Source organism: Camelus ferus, chromosome 5 (assembly GCF_009834535.1).
Source record: "Camelus ferus isolate YT-003-E chromosome 5, BCGSAC_Cfer_1.0, whole genome shotgun sequence".
NCBI classification, from domain to species: domain Eukaryota; kingdom Metazoa; phylum Chordata; class Mammalia; order Artiodactyla; family Camelidae; genus Camelus; species Camelus ferus.
This window is the reverse complement of record NC_045700.1, coordinates 58196305-58215615: the sequence shown is the minus strand read 5'-3', so window position 1 is coordinate 58215615 and position 19311 is coordinate 58196305.

Below are 19311 nucleotides of genomic sequence, written 5' to 3'. Positions count from 1 at the left end.
TCAGAGTATGAAGATCCTGATAGCCTTTGAAACTCCAAAACTCTCATCCCTTCTCAGTAATTGGCAATTCATTCTTTGTCACCAACAAAGTACCATGCTACCCCTTTGATGCCAAACCCTTGTCTCCATCCTCAGTCTGTGGTCAACGACTGTACCAGCTATGTTGCCTCATAAAGCAATCTTTTAAAGGAAGTCAGAGGTGAGCAAAGAGCAGGAAGGAAATGAATGTTGAAATCAGTTATAGTGTGCCCCTTGTCTGCAAGCTAATGCTAACAACCCACTCTGCTTCAGCTTACTTGGCAATGTTTCTTAAACTTAATCTCTACTCTTCTGCCTTCACTGAAGCTGTCCAATTTAGCCATTTTAACTAAAAGACATACAGATGTTCAAACACTGGAATTGAACTATTTTCACTTTAACACTTATCAAAGTTTATTAGTCACTTTTTTATTTTATAAAATTTGGTGTAATGAGAACTTTTGCATTATTACTGTAATCTCACTGTTTGAGAAATCCAACACTAGTGGCTTTAGGGGAACTTAAAATCTTTACTGATGGACTTCCTGGCAGCAATATATTTTTTTCCAAGACTTAGTCCAAAGTTATCTCAATAAACACAGCTACAAAATCAAAACATTACAGCTTGAACGACAATTCCCTAAGACTGAACATCAGGAAATATATTTTTCCTAGTTTTTAATGCATGACTTTTAAATAAAGAAGTCAAAACCATTTTCATAATATGAATCTCTTCCGCTTTCATATCAAAAGCAAAACATGTGAAATCTTGGATTTCGAAACAAAATGAAGGCAGAACTAATAATTTATATTGGTATAATAGGTATTGTTTCTATAAAATTAACCCAGTAATTTTATTCTTCATAATTATCTCATTTTTCAAATGAATAAAGGGTCAAAGTAACTAAGTAACTTCTGAGACTACCCAGCGAATAATTTTGAATAAAAGTAGTCCCTTATCACTCTGAGTCTGGGCCTCTTACTACTCTTTCTACCAAAATCATGTAAAAATTATTAGTTTATAAATATTGCCTTCAAACATCACTAAAAGTATAGTACTTCCATATTATTCTATACTTCACAATGATGAATAAAATTTACTCTGTCATCTGGCCAAAGAAAGTCAAACTGCAAAGTGTTTCCACATAGTAGAGGCTAAAAGAATGAATAATCTAGATGAGATCTTAAAATACATCAGTGACAAATGGTTGTACAAGTGTTAGTGATAACTCTCCCCTTGCCTAGAGCATGGCTCCACCCCAAATTTTTTTAAAGAGTAGTGCATGGCCTATTTATGGGTATGTAATATTTTTGAACTCTAGTTTCACTTTAAATGCAGAAAATTGACAGGTAGATTTGTATGCCTATGACAATAAATATAAATCCAAGCTGTCTATTGTCTCCAAGAATAACTTTCTCTCCAGGGCCCAGTTGCACATGACGCCTTTCCAGGCATACCAGGTTCTGTTCCAGACCACCGCAGTAAATTGGATATGGTGTAAAAATGAGCGACACGAATTTTTTGGTTTCCTATGCATATAAAAGTGGTATTTACACTATACTATACTCTACTAAGTGTTTAATAGCATTATGTGTAAAAAATGCATATATCCTAATTAAAAAACATTTTACTGCTAAAAAATGCTAACCAATCTTTCAGTGAGTTGTAATTTTTGCTGGTGGAGGGCCTTGCCTCCATATTGATAGCTGCTGACAGATGAGGGTGGTGTTTGCTGAAAGTTGAGGTGGTTGTGTCAATTTCTTAAAATAAAACAATGACATTTGCCTCCTTGATTGTCTCTTCCTTTCTTGGTAACATGCGATGCTGTTTGATAGCTTTCTAACCCACAATAAAGCCTCTTTCAAATTGGAGTCAATCCTTTTAAACTCAGCTGCTACTTTATCAGCTAAGTTTGTGTAATATTCTAAATCCTTTGTTGTCATTTCAATTATCTTTACTGCATTCTCACCAGGAGTAGATGCCATCTCAAGAAACCAATTTCTTTTCTCATCCATAAGAAGCAACTCCTCATCCATGAAATTTTTATCATGAGATTGTAGTAATACAATCACATCTTCATGCCCCACTTCTAATTCTAGTTCTCTTGCTATTTCCACCACATCTGCATTTACTTACTCCACTAGAGTCTTGACCTCTCAGTCATCCATAAGGATTGGAATCAACGTCTTCTAAACGTCAATGAATACTGATAGTTTGACCTCTTCTCATGAATCACAAATGTTCTTAATTGCATCTAGAATGGTGAATCCTTTCCAAAAGGTTTGTAAGTTATTTTGCCCAGATCCATCAGAGGAATCACTATCCATGACAGCTATAGTCTTACAAAATGTAATTCTTATATAAAAAGACTTGAAAGTCAAATTTTCCCCTTGGTCCATGGGCTGCAGAATGGATGCTGCGTCAGCAGGCATGAAAACAACATTAATCTCGTTGTACATCTCTATCAGAGCTCTTGGGTGACCAGGTGCATTGTCAATGACCGGTCACATTTTGAAAGGAATCTTTTTTTCTGAGTAATAGGTCTCAATAGTGGGCTTCAGTATTCAGTAAACCATATAAACAGATGTGCTGTTATCCAGGCTTTATTGTTCCATTGACAGAGCACAGACAGAGTAGATGTAGCATCATTCTTAAGGGCTCAAGGATTTTCATAAAGGTAAATGAGCATTGGCTTCAACTTCAAGTCACCGTCTGGATTAGCCCCTAACAAGAGAGTCAGCCTGTTCTTTGACATTTTGAAACCAGGCACTGACTTCTCCTCTCTGGCAATGGAAGTCCTACATGGCATCTTCTTCCAGTAGAAAGTTGCTTTGTCTACATTGAAAATTTATCGTGTAGTGGAGCTGCCTTCATTCATTCTCTTAGCCAGGTTTTCTATAACTTGCTGTAGCCTCTCCGTTAGCACTTGCTGCTTCGCCTGGCACTTCTACGTTATGGAGACAGCTTTCTTCCCTAAGCTCCATGAACCAACTTCTGCTGGTTCAAACTTTTCTTCTGCAGCTTCCTCAGTTCTCTCAGCCCTCGTGGAATTAAAGAGAGTTAGGACCTTGCTCTGGATGAGGCTTTGGCGTAAGGGAATATTGTGGCTGGTTTGATCTTCTATCCAGACCACTCAAACTTTCTCCCTATCAACGATAAAGCTGTTTTGCATTTTTATCATTTGTGTGTTCACTGGAGTAGCACTTTTAATTTCCTTCCAGAACTTTTCCTTTGCATTCACAGCTTGGATAGTTGGCACAGAAGGTTTAGTATTTGACCTATCTTAGTTTTTGGCATGCCTTCCTCGCAAAACTTAATCACTTCTAGCTTTTGATTTAAAGCAAGAGACCTGCGACTCTCCGTTTCACTTGAGCACTTAGAGGTCATGGTAGGGTTATCAGTTGGCCTAATTTCAATACTGTTGTGTCTCAGGGACTAGGAAGGCCTGAGGAGAGAGAGAGATATGGAAGAACGGTAGGTCAGTGGAACAGTCAGAACACGCACATTTATCAATTAAGTTTACTGTCTTATGGGGTGGTTCATGGCACCCCTAAACAATTAAAATAATATCATTAAAGATCACTGATCACAGACTGCCATAACATACATAATACTGATGGGAAAGTTTGAAATATTACAAAAATTATGAAAATGTGACAAAGAGACACAAAGTGAGCAAATGTTGTTTGAAAAATGGTGCTGATCGGCTTGCTCAAAGCAGGGTTGCCACAGACATTCAATTTGTTAAAACTTTTTTTTTTTTTTGCAGAGTGCAGTAAAGTGAAGTACAATGAAACAAGGTGTGCCTGTACTGAAAAGTTTTTCTTTACTCCTTGATATAGGCTTACATAAGACAATGCCTACTTCTCCCCTAACAATAGTCTAGCCAAGTGGACGCTCCTAGTCCTAGCTTGGCAACAAGTGAGTCTGCCCCTAATTATATGAGCCCCCAAGCACGTGTAAAAATTTAATATACATATGGATCACCTGGGGAGTCTTGTCAAAATGTAGATTACGAAGCAATAGGTCTAGAGTAGGGTCTAAGATTTCACATTTTTTCTAAGTTTATGTGATGCTTTCTGCTGGTTCTCAGAACACACTTTGAGTAGTAAGATATTATAAATAGGATCTTAACAGTAAAGAACGTGGAAGGTTGTTTTCAATGGACTTCTCACAGCACTGTGAATAGAAAATACTTGGAAAGATCATTGATATTGGGAATTGTAAAGTTAATGCCAAGGCAGCTGCAGTCAACTTGAGTTGTATTCTCAGTACACTGCATTCCACATGGTTGAGGCTAAAGGGATGAATAACCCAGGAATGATCCTCAAATATGTCAGTGATAAATGTTAGAATTAATGCTGGAGATAAAGCATACCTTTAGCTAGATGTTAGCTCCATTCAAAAATACTTTTTTTAAAAGTAGAGTCTACTTCATTGTATAATATTTCTCAAGCCTTAACCAATGCAAAAATATTATGCTAAATTTAATTTCAGGGGAAATGTCTTTACACACACTAAGATACATTTAAATTTTTTAATTTTTAAAAAACATACACTTTAATAGAGCTTTTCTCCTTATAGCTACCCAGAAACAATACCTAGAGACAATTTGAAATACTGTTAAAGGTTTCAATTCTCAAAGAGGAAAGAAATATAATTTTTTCTTGTTGCTTTATTTAATTTCTATTGCTTTATATCCTTAATATTCTTATCTTGCATTATGTTTAATCTAAAAGTATCTCCACTGGGTCAAGTCATTAATGCACTATGACAATCTTTATCTTTTACTTGGTGTATTAAGATTATTTACATGTAATGGGATTATTAACATATTGGGGCTTAATTTCACCATATTTATTGTTTTCTTATTCTTCTGCTTTTCATCTCTGTATTTTCTTTTTATTAGCTTTCTATATACAACTTGAACATTTTTTAGAATTTTTAGAATTCCATTGATGTATAATATTGTTCAGTGTCTTTGTACTGTTGTTTGTCAATTTAGATATTTCACGTTCTATACAAAACATTTCACAGTCTATTAATGTCATAATTTTACTACTTTGAGTAAATTGTAAAAATCTCTCCTCCTTTACATCCCTTTACCCTCCCACATTTATATTTTAATTGCTTTAAATATTTCTTTTATATCCATTTAGAACCACATTAGGTAGTATTATACCTTTTATCTTCAATAATCAAAAGGAATTTAGAAAACTCAACAAGAGAATGTTTATCATATTTACTCATTTTTTCCTATGTTTTTTGTTCCTTCCTATGATCCAAGATTTCTTTCTTTATCATTTACTTTCTGTTTAGAGTACCTCCTTTTAGTCATTCTTTTAATACAGGTCTGTTGACAACAAATCACCTCAGTTTTGCTCGTCTTGATTTCCCCTGACTTTCTCCAGGGTATTTTTGTCAGATACGGGATGCTTGACAGTTCTTTTCTTTGAGAATTTGAAAAATGTTGTGCCATATCCTCTTGGATTCCATGGTTTCTAATAAGCAATCCACTGTCATTCCGATTTTTTTTTTTTTCTCCTATGGGAAATCTGTTCTCTTGTTGCTTTCAAGAATTTTTGTTTGTCTTTAGTTTTTTAAACTTTGTGATGTTTCTTTGTGTGGAATTCTTCTATTGGGATTTGCTCAGCTTTTCCTATCTGTCGGTTTATGTCTTTTGCTGAATTGGGAAGTTCTGGGAAGTTCTCAGTCATTCCTTCTTTGAACATTTTTCAGCTCCACCCTCTTTCTTCTCTCCCTTGTGGATCTCATGACTGGAACGTTTGATCTTTTATTATACTCCAACACATCCCTGAGGCTCTGCTTCTTTCTTTTTATCACTTTCTCTCTATCATTCTATTCTTATACCTTCCGGTTCACTGATCCTTTCCTCTCTCCCCTCTATCCTGGTCTTGAGCCTGTATATTTTTTTTGAAGAATAGTGGCTTTATAATGTTGGGTTAGTCTCAGGTGTACAGCATAGTGATTCAGTTATATGTATATTCTTTTTCACATTATTTTCCATTATAGATTATTACAAGACAATGAATATACTTCCCTGTGCTATACAGTAGGTCCTTGTTTATCTAATTTATATATAATTCTGTGTTTTCTGTTAATCCCTAACTCCTAATTTATCCCTCCCCCCTTTTCCCTTTGGTAATCATAAGTTTGTTTTCTATGTCTGTGAGTCTGTTTCTGTTTTGTAAATAAGGTCATTTGTATCATTTCTTTAGATTCCACATGTAAGTGATGTTATATGATATTTGTCCCTCTCTGTCTGACTTAATTCACGTAGGATGGTGATCCCTAGGTCCATCCATGTTACTGCAAATGAGCCTATACATTTTTCCATTCTAACATTCCCATTTGGTTCTTCTTAAGATCTCATATTTATCTGCTGAGACGTGCTATTATGGCTGTTCCAAGTGTGCTCAAAATTTCTCATTGAAGCACTCTTTTGATGGCTGCTTTAGGAAGCCAGATAATTTTACTGCCTCTGTCATCCCGGTGTGTCTCTTTTCTTCAGGTATCAGGTATTTTCAGACTCTTTTTTTTAGGTATTAGACCTTCCTGATGAGTTTTAGCATGACAACTAATTTCTGGTTGAAAGCTGGAAAGCTTGGATACTGTGCTAGGAGACTAGGTGTTTTTCACACCTTCTGCTTCAGCTAGCTTCCCTTTCCCTGCTCTAGCACTCCAGCTCTGCTGACACCTGAGTGGGATGCCTCTCATCACTGTGGAGTGAGGGTGGGAGTTCTAGCCCTCAGCTAGGTCCCTGCTGACACCTCCCAGGCTGCAAGACAGAGGTGGGGGCAGGGAGGGGGGCTCCTCACCCGGCTTCCACTGGAACCAGAGATCAGAGTGGCCTCATTACCACTGGGTGATGGTAGAAATTCCTGCCTCTCCACTAGCCTCCTCTGACATCATCTTAGTCGTGGGAGATAGGGAACCCTCATTACTGCCAGATTTGGAGGGTGGGGAAGTCCAGTTTCCCTAATTGGTTGGCCTTTACTGACACCATGATGAGGTCAGGGATTGTTTACATCCAATGGGATGAATGTCCCATCTCCTTACTCGGCCTCCTGTATCATGCCAATGGAGGGGTTGAGAAGCTTCATTGCAGCAGATGAAAAGTAGAAGCTTTGTGCTCCCCTGGTGAAGGTGGTAGTCAAGGCTCCTCTTCCAACGTTTCTTAGCTTATGGACACATCACTCTAATCTCTGCCTCCATCATCACAGTATATTTTTCATTTTTGGTTACTACTCTTTCTCTTGTGTAGAAACCCTGTGACTGCACAGGAGATACGCGAATAATCCAGAGTAGTCTCCCCTTCTCAATATCCTTAACTTAATCACAGCTACAAAATCCCTTTTGCCAAATAAGGTGACATTTAACAGGTTCTGGGGATTAGAACATGACACCTTTGGGAGACCATTATTCATTCTCTACATTTTTTTCTTTCCTCCTTTCCTTTTTCTTACTTTTTCTTTTATTTTTAAGACTATATAGTTACCCAAGAACCATTTATTAAAAAATCTATCTTTCCCCTAATGACTTGAGATGCCACTTTTCAAATACTAAATTTTTATACACGCAAGTCTACTTTTGGAACTTCTCTTCTTTTCCACTAGACTGTCGATGTATGCCTGCTCAGCTTGAGTATGAAGACTTTTTTGGTAAATTTTAATATCTGGTCAGGCTAATCAGTGCTCATAGCTTTTATCTTTCAGTGTTTACTTGGCTAATGTAGCATGGTAATTGAGCTGTGTAAACTTTAGGTTTACTTTGTCTTACATCATAAAAAAGAGTGCTTATATTTTCAGTGGCATAAATTTTAAGTCATAAATTAAATGACATTTTTATGATGTTGACTTGTTCTAATCAAGGACAGGAATGTTTTCCATTATTAACTCTTCCAAAGTGTTTATATTTCCTCCTCATATAGGGTAAGCATATTTTATTAGGTTTATTCCTATATATTTCTTTTTTTGTTCTTACTATAAATGAGATTGTCCCTACCATTATTTCCTCTAGATGGAAATAGATTTTTGTATATGAAGACTTTTTATTTTTATTTCCTACTATCTTGCAAGTCATTAATGACAGCTCCAGTGGTAAAGGTAGGCCGCTGCGCAATATGGCAAAACCAGTACATTAACAACAGCGGTAATTTAGTGTCAAGATAAGAAAGACTTTGGGTGACCGGGTATTCACTGTTACAGAAAGTGAAAATAAGGAGTATGGTAGGACTGGTTGACAGTTTCTAAGCGCTCTGGAGAAACTGGGGAAAAAAAAAATGATTAATTCAATTTAATAATATTCCTGCTTCAAGGACCATATGTGTCTCTGTCCCAAAATTCAAGATCCTACTCCTTCCCAATCAGTTCTCTAACATTAACGAATGATCCTGTGAGGCTGAGAAATTCATTTGTGCTAATTCAGGGACCTGTAGGACTAAATGGTGGGCTTACTTTTCAGAAGTCTAGGCTCTTTTTCTATACCTTCACAAGTACTTTGCCTTCAGCTGGCAGGACTGGCACTATTGCTACATGGTCCCACCTCAAGGCTATATCAAGTCTCAGTCCTGTGTCACAATCTGGTCTTCAGGGACTTTGACAGCCTTTCTGTTCTATAAGGCACCATGCTGGTCCATGACATTGTTGATAATATGCTGAATGGACCTAAACTGATACAGTCTGTTTAACTTTTTCTAGCTAATGGGGTCCATTTTGGTAGACTATTTTTCTAGAAAGTTACCCATTCATCCAAGGTTTTCAAATTTATTTGCATAAATTTAATTTGTTTCCTTTCTGTTTCAATGATTATGTTCATTATTATTTATCATTTTGTACATTTGTATACTTGTTCTTTCCCTCTTTTAAATTGATTATTTGGCTTTTTGGATTTTAAAAAAAAATGTATCTTTTTATTTGTTATTTAGATTTACTTTTTATATATTATTTACTTGATTTCTGCTTGTATATTTATTATTTCCTTCTTTTGTATTCTTTTAGTTTATTTATTGTTCCTTTTCTAGCTTTTGATTTGGGAATTGGTTCATTTATTTTTATTTCTTATTCCCTACTGGTAAGGGTTTATTGCCAGGAACTTTTCTTTTATCACTACTTTAAACATATACCATAAATTCTTCTGTGTAGTGTTTACATTACAATTATCTTTTAGAAATTCTATATTCAGCAGTTATTTTCTCTCTGCCAAACTTATTTAATAAAAATATTTTAATTAATTTCCAGATGGAAGTGTCTTTATAACATTTTTTAAAAAATAACATTTATTGCACTATGATCAAAGATTATTGATTAAATTATTTCTACTCCATAGAACTTACTGATGCAGTTTTGGAACTTAACACATAAAATTTTGTAATATTCCATATGTGCTTGAGAAGAAAGTGTATTCTTTATTATCAGAGGGTAAATTTTATATATACAAATATATATTATAAAATATAACTTATTTATTACATTTGTTTGTCTTTTCCAGCCCTACTTATTTTTTATCAATTCACTGTCTCTTATACTGAACAGCATTCTCTTCTTACTGCTGTGTTTCTATATATATCTTCTTAAATCTACTGTACCTTTTAACTTGTAAGTGTGGCTACTATGTTGTTTTGGTGCATGAATATATATAACTATTATATCATCATTACAAATTGTGATAGTTTGCATTGAGTGTCCTTGTTCACACTGAATTTACTTTTTTGATATTAGGATGACAACCCCTGTTTTTCATACTTTCCATTTATCCAGTATGTTTTACATTTGCCCTTTTCTTTATTTTTAACCTGTGATGTGTCTCAGCATTTCATTTTGCTTTTGGATTCAAATTGTAAACACTTATGAATTAACTCCATTTACCTATAGTGATGCAGTATTATGCTTGAGCTCATTTCTACCACGTTATTTTCTGTTACAACTTAAGAGCGTATTTGCTGTGTTTATTTCTCTGCATCTTGTATTCAGTTTGCTTTTATACTTTATGAAGTTTCTTTTGGCCTGGGGAGGTTTTCATTTTTTGTTCTAGTTGTTATACTCATACATACACCTTCTTTAAATGCCCTTAGTCCACTGTTTTTCTTATTTAATATTTACTAAGCTGTTTGTTAATTATTGATGGTATCTTTTGATTCCACTACTGCCTGTGCAATCAATTTGCTTACTCTACTGTCTTCCTTCTCGCTCCCTTATTCTACAATTTTCACTTGCATTATTTCTATTTTTTAATATATAATATTTATGCATCATACTTACATCTTTGTTCCCACATTTACTTTAGTTGTAGTTCTGTATTTCAGTATACTGAATGCTTACCACCAGGCCCCTGCCTCCCTCTCCAGCCTCATCTCAGGTGACTCTTCTATTTGCTACCCTCCACCCACAGTGGCCTTCCATCTCTTTGTCTGCCACCACTGTCACTCTGTGTCTTGTTGCCAAGATTTAACTTCTTCCTAGTGCTTATCACTGTCTGAAGTCATCTCATTCATTTATTTATTGTTCATTTTCTATCCCCCTCCAAAAGACACACAAGGTTTCATCACCATCACAGCCGAGCCCTGCATGTAGCTCCTGTTTAATTTCCAGTTCCCGGCACATCAGCAATCACGTAGTGCGCAGTCAGTAAGTGTGTGCTGGCTAAAGGAACGAAGAGATAGCGGAACATATTTGGTGTCAAATTTTATTGTCAGTCCCATTGTAGCCCTTCAGAAATTATTCTCAGTGCAAGATGGGAATGGTGGCCTAGCTCTGGTAATATATTTTTCAGCTAGACAAGACCAATCTCTCCTCACCGAAAGCATTCCCTCTGCCGTCAGGATCACTACCAATTGTCCACTGTTTTTGATGGAAGTGTCACAATATTACACGTTAGGTTGAAAAATTGTCTCACAGCATAGTTTAGTCATTAAAACAGTCTTCACAGGGAAAAGATACTACATCTAGTGAGAGTAGCCTGTGAACTATATTGAATCATCTTTTTCTGTCATCACGTCTCTCTTCACCTTCCCATCCCTTATTTAAATAGAAGAAAGTTAGATTAAGAGTTGAAGTAAGTAGAGGTGAAGCACCAAGGGGAAACCAAGATTGTTAGCTATGATGGAATGTCTGCAAGGTCAAATAGCGGTTAGTCAGTTCTCTGCAAGGACACGGGAAGCACAGGGCTCCCAGAGACATCGTGAAATGGCTGTGGTTCAGTTTTAGTACCTTTGGAAAGACATCACACATTCCCCAAAAGGAAATTCAAACCCATGAGTCCAGCTGCATTTTTATCTCTTGTACTAAAAAGGATGAGGAGATTTTGTACCAGAGATGTTAAGTGTGCTGTACTTACAAGAGAGAGCTAAACTCTCCATAAGATATATGAGGTGAGTGCCGTATGTCTCTCTGAAAAAAAAAATAAAATAGCGAGGTCCTCTCCTCTGACTTGGGGTCTCTAAATACAGAGCTTTCTGCATTCAGACAACACAGAGAAGTGCATCATTTCTCCAATTAGTTCCACTCAAAGGAGAGCAAGTAATTTAATATAGGTGAAAAAAATTTTACAAACTAAAAAAATGACTCAAATATATGAAAATGTATGGCAATATTACTTTTAAACAAAATGAAGTTTCTACTTTTGAGTAACTGAAGTAATTTTTAAAAGAGTAGATTAATACTATTTATACTAGTAAATACATAACAGGAGAAATTAAGCAGAAAATGTAATGTCACATTTTAGTTGAAGTACATTTGGCGGTTAAGAAAAAAAGAAAAATAAGTTAGCCTGAGTAAAACCTAGAGAAAGGCAAATACATTCAGGGAGGTTTGGCTCTCAAGATTTGTCGCAGAAAGAATGAAGTGCCCTTTAACATTGACCTCTGCCCACATTTGTGACTATGTAAAAATGTGTATTAGTTGCAATATATTACATAGTAAGTGCATTTCATAGAATCTATGCCAATGCTTCTATCTCACAGTTGCTAAATTATGTGAATTAGTCATTATTGGTGAATAGCACATGTTTCTACATAACTATAAATCTGACCAAAGCTCCCTACAACAGAACTCTCATCTTTGACACTCCTGAGCCAAACACACACCCTGACACCAAGTGAGGTTTCAATAAATGAATATCAAACAAGAAAATGAAATATTATCGACGAGTAAATTAGTTGGGATTCTCCAGAGAAACAGACTCAGTAGAAAGAACTCTATGATGAGGAATCAGCTCACACGATTATGCAGGCTGAGAGCCCCACAATCTGCCTTTTGCAAAGTGGAGACCAGGAAGGTGGGTGGTGTCATTCCAGTCCAAATCTAAGGCCTGAGACCAGAGTAGCCATGGTGTAAGCCCCAGTTCAGGTCAAAGGCCCGAGAACTGGGAGTGCTGATGTACAAGGGCAGGAGGAAATGGGTGTCCCGGCTCAACAAGAGTAAACTCCCCCTTCTGCCGCCTTTCTGTTCTGCTTGGGCCCTCAGTGGACTGCTGGGGCAGTCTTCTTTAATCTACTGAACCAAGTGCGAATCTCTCCAGGAAACACCCCTACAGACACCTCCACAAATAATGTTTTACCAGCTTTCTGCGGCATCCTTTAGCTTAATCAAGTTGACATGAAAAAGTAACCATCACAATGACTATAAACTAGTGCTGAAAGTGACTGTAAGTCGGCAATTGTGTTACACTATTTAACACAATTTTCTTTAGTTGACTTGCTTTATGGAATCAGAAGTGATTCAGCTAAAACCAGTTTGTAAATTCAGCAGTCTGACTTATTCGTATCTTCTCACAAACTAGGTATCTTGTACTTGAGTGTGCACTTCTTCAAAAGTCTGCTTTAGAAAGCAAGCAGTTATTCTAGCTTTATTCTGTTTTGGCTAGAGACCCAAATATCTAGTGCTCATGAATAAGCCTCAAAAGGATAAGCTGAATTTTAAAATTCAGACCCATTTATAGAATTGATTTGTAGAGAGGTGGAAATTAAATGAGATAAAGATCTGTAAAAGCTGTGCAGGAGAATATTACCTTGAACACAAACTTTCGTATAAGCAGCTGCATAAAGACTACAAATCATGGCTAAAAGCATTAAAGAAAAAGCAGGGTAGAGTTAAATTCCATTAGACAAAGTGAAATGTAAGGAAGCTGGGCTTGACCTACTCGTGAAAAATGTTTGGAATAGCTTGCTCTTTAGAAAGGAATTAACTCTTTCAATTCTCTTCAATGACATTTATGAGTTTTAACTACATAAGTAGTAGACAGAGTTAATTGAAATCCAAAATGTGAAATTTCATTAATAAGTAATTGTCATTAATTGAAATTTTATTAATATCATAAAACTGCCTTATTTTTGTTACCTATATTGAATTTCAAGAATATATACAAATATACATCCTTGTATGTCTGAATCTGATATGTAGATATATCCACAATATATTTCCTTTAACACAACATGCAGATTTTGTCTTACCTTTTGAAATATGTACAACATTGAGGGCAAAAGTTGTGTCTTGTTAAATTTTTTATCCTCCAAACACCCAGCTGATGTTCTGCACATAATTAGGTGAAAAATAAATAATAGCAATGTTATTATTAACAGCAGAGAAAAGTCAAGGAAAAAAGAATTGACTCATAAAACTTGGAACATAATATCTTATTACCCTTTTGCATTTGCATTTGCCATTTGCATGGTCATCTCCTGGAATGAAAAGCTTACATTACAGGAAATACATTCAAGTAACATGAATATTTAAGGGAAGACACTAATAAAGCAAGATGCTTCTTTGAAAACAGATCCTTTGTTTTTTAACAATTTTAGAGAGAATGTGTGTCAATTTGCAAAGTGTCCCAAGTATGTTTTAAGTAAAATTAAGAACAAAAATAACAAATGTAAACAATTGTGAAATGAGCAGGTGACACTAATGCAAAAGAAAGTTTTAAATGTCTAGGAACTTCAATTGAATGTAGAACTCTTTTGCTATGTACAAATATGATTCAAATGTACATTTAACTACTGATCAGTATACACTAGAAATTCACTACTATTAATTACCTTCGTTGCCTATTTATTCTCTGAATAAATTATCCAAATACATATAATGTCAATGAAAATAATCCTCCAAAATAGTAAGCATTACATTATCTTATTTCCTATAAACATATTAGAACTGGCTACTAAAAGTCATCAGTAGGAAATGTAGTTAGCATTAAAGTATCTATACAAACTCTGAGCTGTATTAATTAAGTCAAGTATTGTGGATTCAAACAATAGATATGGGCACACAGCAACTTAGCTAATTTATTTAATTCTTCCTCTTAGATGGTATCAATCAATAACGTTTCCGTGTCAAGGTAGAAGGAAAGAATATAAATTACTTAAAAGTTCATCATCTTGATTTAAACTTCAAATATTTAAACTCATGGTGTATGAACCTCCATTTGGAGCTCTGTCCTGGGCCTTGTAAATAATAAATGATAAGATACAATGAAAGCAATCTTAGACCCAGTTCTGCCATGTGTACATTTAATTGCAAGCAGACAGAAACCAATTGTATAACTCTGTCCTGTAAGCTCAGTGAGTTCTGAGGTTTAGGCATTCCAGCAAGTGCCTTGTGTGAAAAGTTCATTTGAGGCATCTTCAGCATTATTGCAGGGGCAGGGTTCTGCTAATGTTCCTATCAGAGTCAGAGCAGAATCATCTATACATGGCTTTGCACAAGACCAACCAAATTCCTTAGCTTAGGTGCTATCTCACCAGATTATTCCTCTGTTTATACAAGGCTGAGCTACCTGTCTGTTATTTCTAACCCATTCTCATGGCTTTCTACCATTTCTTACGAAAAAGTAATCAATTCTCAGAGGCAGATTTAAAATAGAATTATTTAAAGCTCCTCTCTGTTAACTCCTGCTGGTGTGTGGATTCGTAATTAGGGTTTTTTAGGATGCTATCAAATCCTGTATTACATACTCTTGAATAAGGTATTTGCCCTAGTGTATAGATAAAAATTTACACCTATATAGAATTATATATGCTGAAACATTATAAAGGAAATTAAATCCAATATAATACACTGTTATGAAGGGCTTCGTCTTGGCTTCTCGTAAAGTTCTACTGCAGAACATGGGCCTGGGAGCCTAGAGTTTTATGCTTCCCTTCTCATTCTACAGTCTCCTGCCCAAACTGCTGTTCACTCCCCAAATCTACAACAGTGCCTAGGGAATTTGAGTTGGAATCTTGGCCAAGAGCCATTCGTCAAACCATCAAAATTGGCCGCCTTTGTGTCAACATTGGACTGCAAAAGTATGAGACCTTTGAGGTCCATTTTGCTTGCTCTCAATAAAATTATAAAGATGCTCTCAGATGCAAGGATGGAATGAATGCTGACTTTTAACCTTTTTTCATTCTCCCCCAGTTGATGCTGAGAAAAAGTTTTCACAATCTGAATGTCAGGCTTTTTTCTTTCTTTCTTTCTTTCTTTCTTTCTTTCTTTCTTTCTTTCTTTCTTTCTTTCTTTCTTTCTTTCTTTCTTTCTTTCTTTCTTTCTTTCTTTCCTTCCTTCCTTCCTTCCTTCCTTCCTTCCTTCCTTCCTTCCTTCCTTCCTTCTTAGTTTCTTTTTTTGAGACAGATTCAGGAACACTGCTTTACGAGAACATTATTCTCTCCAGGTCTCCAGGAGTTTGACTGCCAGCCCTAATGCCCACTGGAAGTCAACAAGGATAAGGGTGCATTTGGTTCTCGGCAGAATCCATTTCCCTCAGGTTTCTGCCCTTCCTCCAGGGGTGTTTTTCTTGGCTAGGAGTTACACAGAGGATTGTAAAAGATGTATCTACCCACTGAGTTTGCCAAAACTCTCTACCCCATTTTTATCTACAGAAAACCCCTCCCAGCAGAGACCATGCCAGACTTCTAGAAGGCTGCACCTTGGGAGACAAAGAACAAAGAAACAGCAAAATTGATCCTCCAGATCACTGGCCTGGCTTGGCTTTCACAGCGCAGCATTCTGAAGCAAAGTATCTAAAACATTCAAAAGAAACAGAGCATCCTGCATTTTCTCTAACATTTCCCATCCACTCCCTGCTTTCCTTACCCAGATGTCACAGCTGTGCAGAGAGGTATAAAAGGGCTTCATTCAAGGTCCCACCTCCCAGGTTCCCACCTCAGTTCTGCCAGGTGCTTATACCCAGAATGAATCCTAATTTCCCCTAGGTTCCTCAGACTGGATGTCTCTGGAGGTCCTCCCTTTCATCACTCTGGCTTTGGCTGAGGGCACCTAACACTTGATTGAAACGTTGGCCGGCAATGACTTTGAACCACTCCCAGTGTTTTCTCTCGCAAAACCGTTCACATCCTTGAGGCCAGGGATGGAATAACTACTCTGTAAACAGAAGGAGAAAAACTGCCAGATCCTGAGGTCCAATTACAAGGGTTATACTTGAAACTTTGGAAGATGAGAGATGTTTAAATTCTGAATTTCACAGAGTCAGGAAATGGGTAATGTCCTCATTTGGGGCTTTTTGGTGTCTTCACCGTTGGTTGCACACTGTGTCTCTTGCTCCCGGTGTCCTAAAATGCCAACCACAAAAGAAACATTGCACGTCTCTGCGGTCCTCATCCTTCCTCCTCATATTTCCCCAGGCCTCTTGCTGGTTCGGCAACAGTAGGCTAGAGCGGGGGATTTTCGCATAACAGGAGCACGGTCAGGCTCTTTAGCACTGGGACTTTAAAAGTCCAAAATGGATGTCGTTGGAGTAAATAACCCCACCTTCTTTTCTTTTCTATTATGGCCCTTAAGAGGCAACATAAAATACACAGTTTAAATGAAGCAAAGGAGAAATTATCATCTATTTTAAATTGAGAACATAGTACTTTATGATCTATAATGCATATAACTCAGAGATGTATCTTTCACTCTACATGAAACTTAGCTCCATAATCTGGCAACGAAACCAGAATATCTTTGTCCTTAACACATAGATTCTAAAGGTTGCTCAATTTTTTTTTTAACCAAATACTTAATAGATCTTAAGAGCTATACTGCTAAGGGACTTCATGAACATTATGGACTCAGAGCTGCCTCAAAACTGAGCCATTAGAAATAATGCAATTCATTTTCCTAAGGGCCAGGGCATCTCTTGAACAGGAATGCAGGAGAGGACACAGTTGAGAAAGTTGGCTTGGCATTATGTTTCAGAAGGCGTTGTGTGTCAAACAGAAAGTGTGCGTAAGGATTTTGCAAATCTCAAGCAAGAGGATAAATTCAGTGAAGGATTCCAGACACAGAAAAATTCAAACGCAGCCTCAAAGAAAAATTTAGAACTCCAATAAGGGAGTAAAACTTCAAAATGATTTCTTTTATTGAGTGGAAGATAAAGGAACAAAACCGAAGAGACCCCATATTTGATTTCAAAAACAATGTAGCCCAGGTGAAGAGTTTCAGAACAGAGTATGATTAAAAAAAAAACAAAAAAACAAAAAGCAAACAGTGTACATGACCTGTAAGTATTGTTGAAATTGAGGCTATCCTGGAAAATTCACATATAGTTATAGACAAAGTACTTCTAATTTTTATGAAGAGAAGAAACACCTGGAGTATGAATACATTTATGACTTAATGACCTTTCAAAATCTGTCCTAATCTAATTTTACCTTTGAGACAGTAAACAGTTGTTAATAGTAAGAGATAAAATTTACAAAAGTTTACACTTCTTGCTAAGTTTTTTATATGGATATTTCAATTATTCTCTACACTGTCTTGTGAACTCAGTATTCTATAAAAAGTCTCAATTTATCAATTTTCTTTTAACCTGCCTAACAGGAGTTCCGCTAACTGAAAAGAAGATTTTACTTTTCCTTCCAGCCTGGAAAATTCAAATACTGAAAAATAAAGAAACAAAAATTCAACTTATAGGGCTATCACTTTAAGACCTTACTGATTAAATTGTTTTTCTAAAAAATATACATTTTTGTTATTTTGTTTGGTTCTGTGCATCAGAAACTTGAATTTACTGGCTTAAATTTTTTTCTTCCATAACAAAGAATTCAGAGGTAAATAGCTCAGAACTGGTATAGGGGTGGGGCAGCATGACATTAAAGAGGGTTCAATATGTTTTGTGGTATCTAGGTTTTATTCATATAGTGCAAACTGACTATTAAACATCTAGGCATTGTGCCTGTGTTCCAAGATGGAAAAGGGGAAAGAAAAAGAATATTATCTAACTGACTCTTTCCCTTTACATCAAGAAATAATACAGATTTGGCCATGAACGTCATACAATAGCTACAAAGGAATATGATGAGGTAAATAATTTTAGTTGGGCAAGTTGATATCTTGAACAAAATCAGAGCTCTCTTAGTAAGGAAGAGGGGATAAATTAATTAGGCCACAAGCAATAATATTTTAATTGCCTAAACTTTTGTTCAATTTTAGGTGTTACTGGACATTCCATTCAAGGAACTATTTATTACATGTATGTTAACAAAAATCCCTTCATGCATCTATTTATTCATCACTGAGATACAAGAATAAAATGTAGTGTTTTATACTCCATACGATGTCCCAAATAGTACACAGCCCTATAAGTGTCCATGTGTATTATGAGGCTGGATGAATATAAGAAGGGAAAAATGCAAACATGTATCTAGACAAATGATACACGAGCACAAGTTATCAAGTTATCTATCCTAGCGTTCTGGAGCGAGTGACTGATGTGGAGGTAAGGGGGCAGCACACAGGTAGAGAAGATTTCCCAGACAAGCTGACAAATTTAAAATTTATCATGTCTTCCAGGCCTTTAACTGATCTCCATAACGTCACCAAGAATTGACTAGGGGCAGAAAGGAATTGGTGTTAGGCAGTCACTCACATTGACTTTTTGCCTCCAAAATCTGGTCTCGGAAAGTTGAATGTCCACTACGTGTGATTGATTAAATCTGCTTTTGGGAATTAGTTTCCACCTTTTTAACTTCAATGTCAGATAAAGACAATATAAAATAAGTCATGTAATGAAATTTGATCCTAGAGGGGTTTTTTGATAATTTGTTTAATTTTTTTGATCAATTAGATTTAAAAATCAGGCTATTAAACTATTTGAACACTATCTGAACAGTATCTGATGTTGAAATATAAAAAGGAATAAGCAAAAATCATAAATCTTCAGGCCCACAGGGTTACTTCCAAGAAACAAAATGCCAAATTAGAGGTTGCAAGGGAAAAATCTATTTCTTAATGAAAGGCTTTTTATTTATATGATAGGCAAGCTATATCCCTTTCATGTCAGGCATCTGGAAGAGCAAG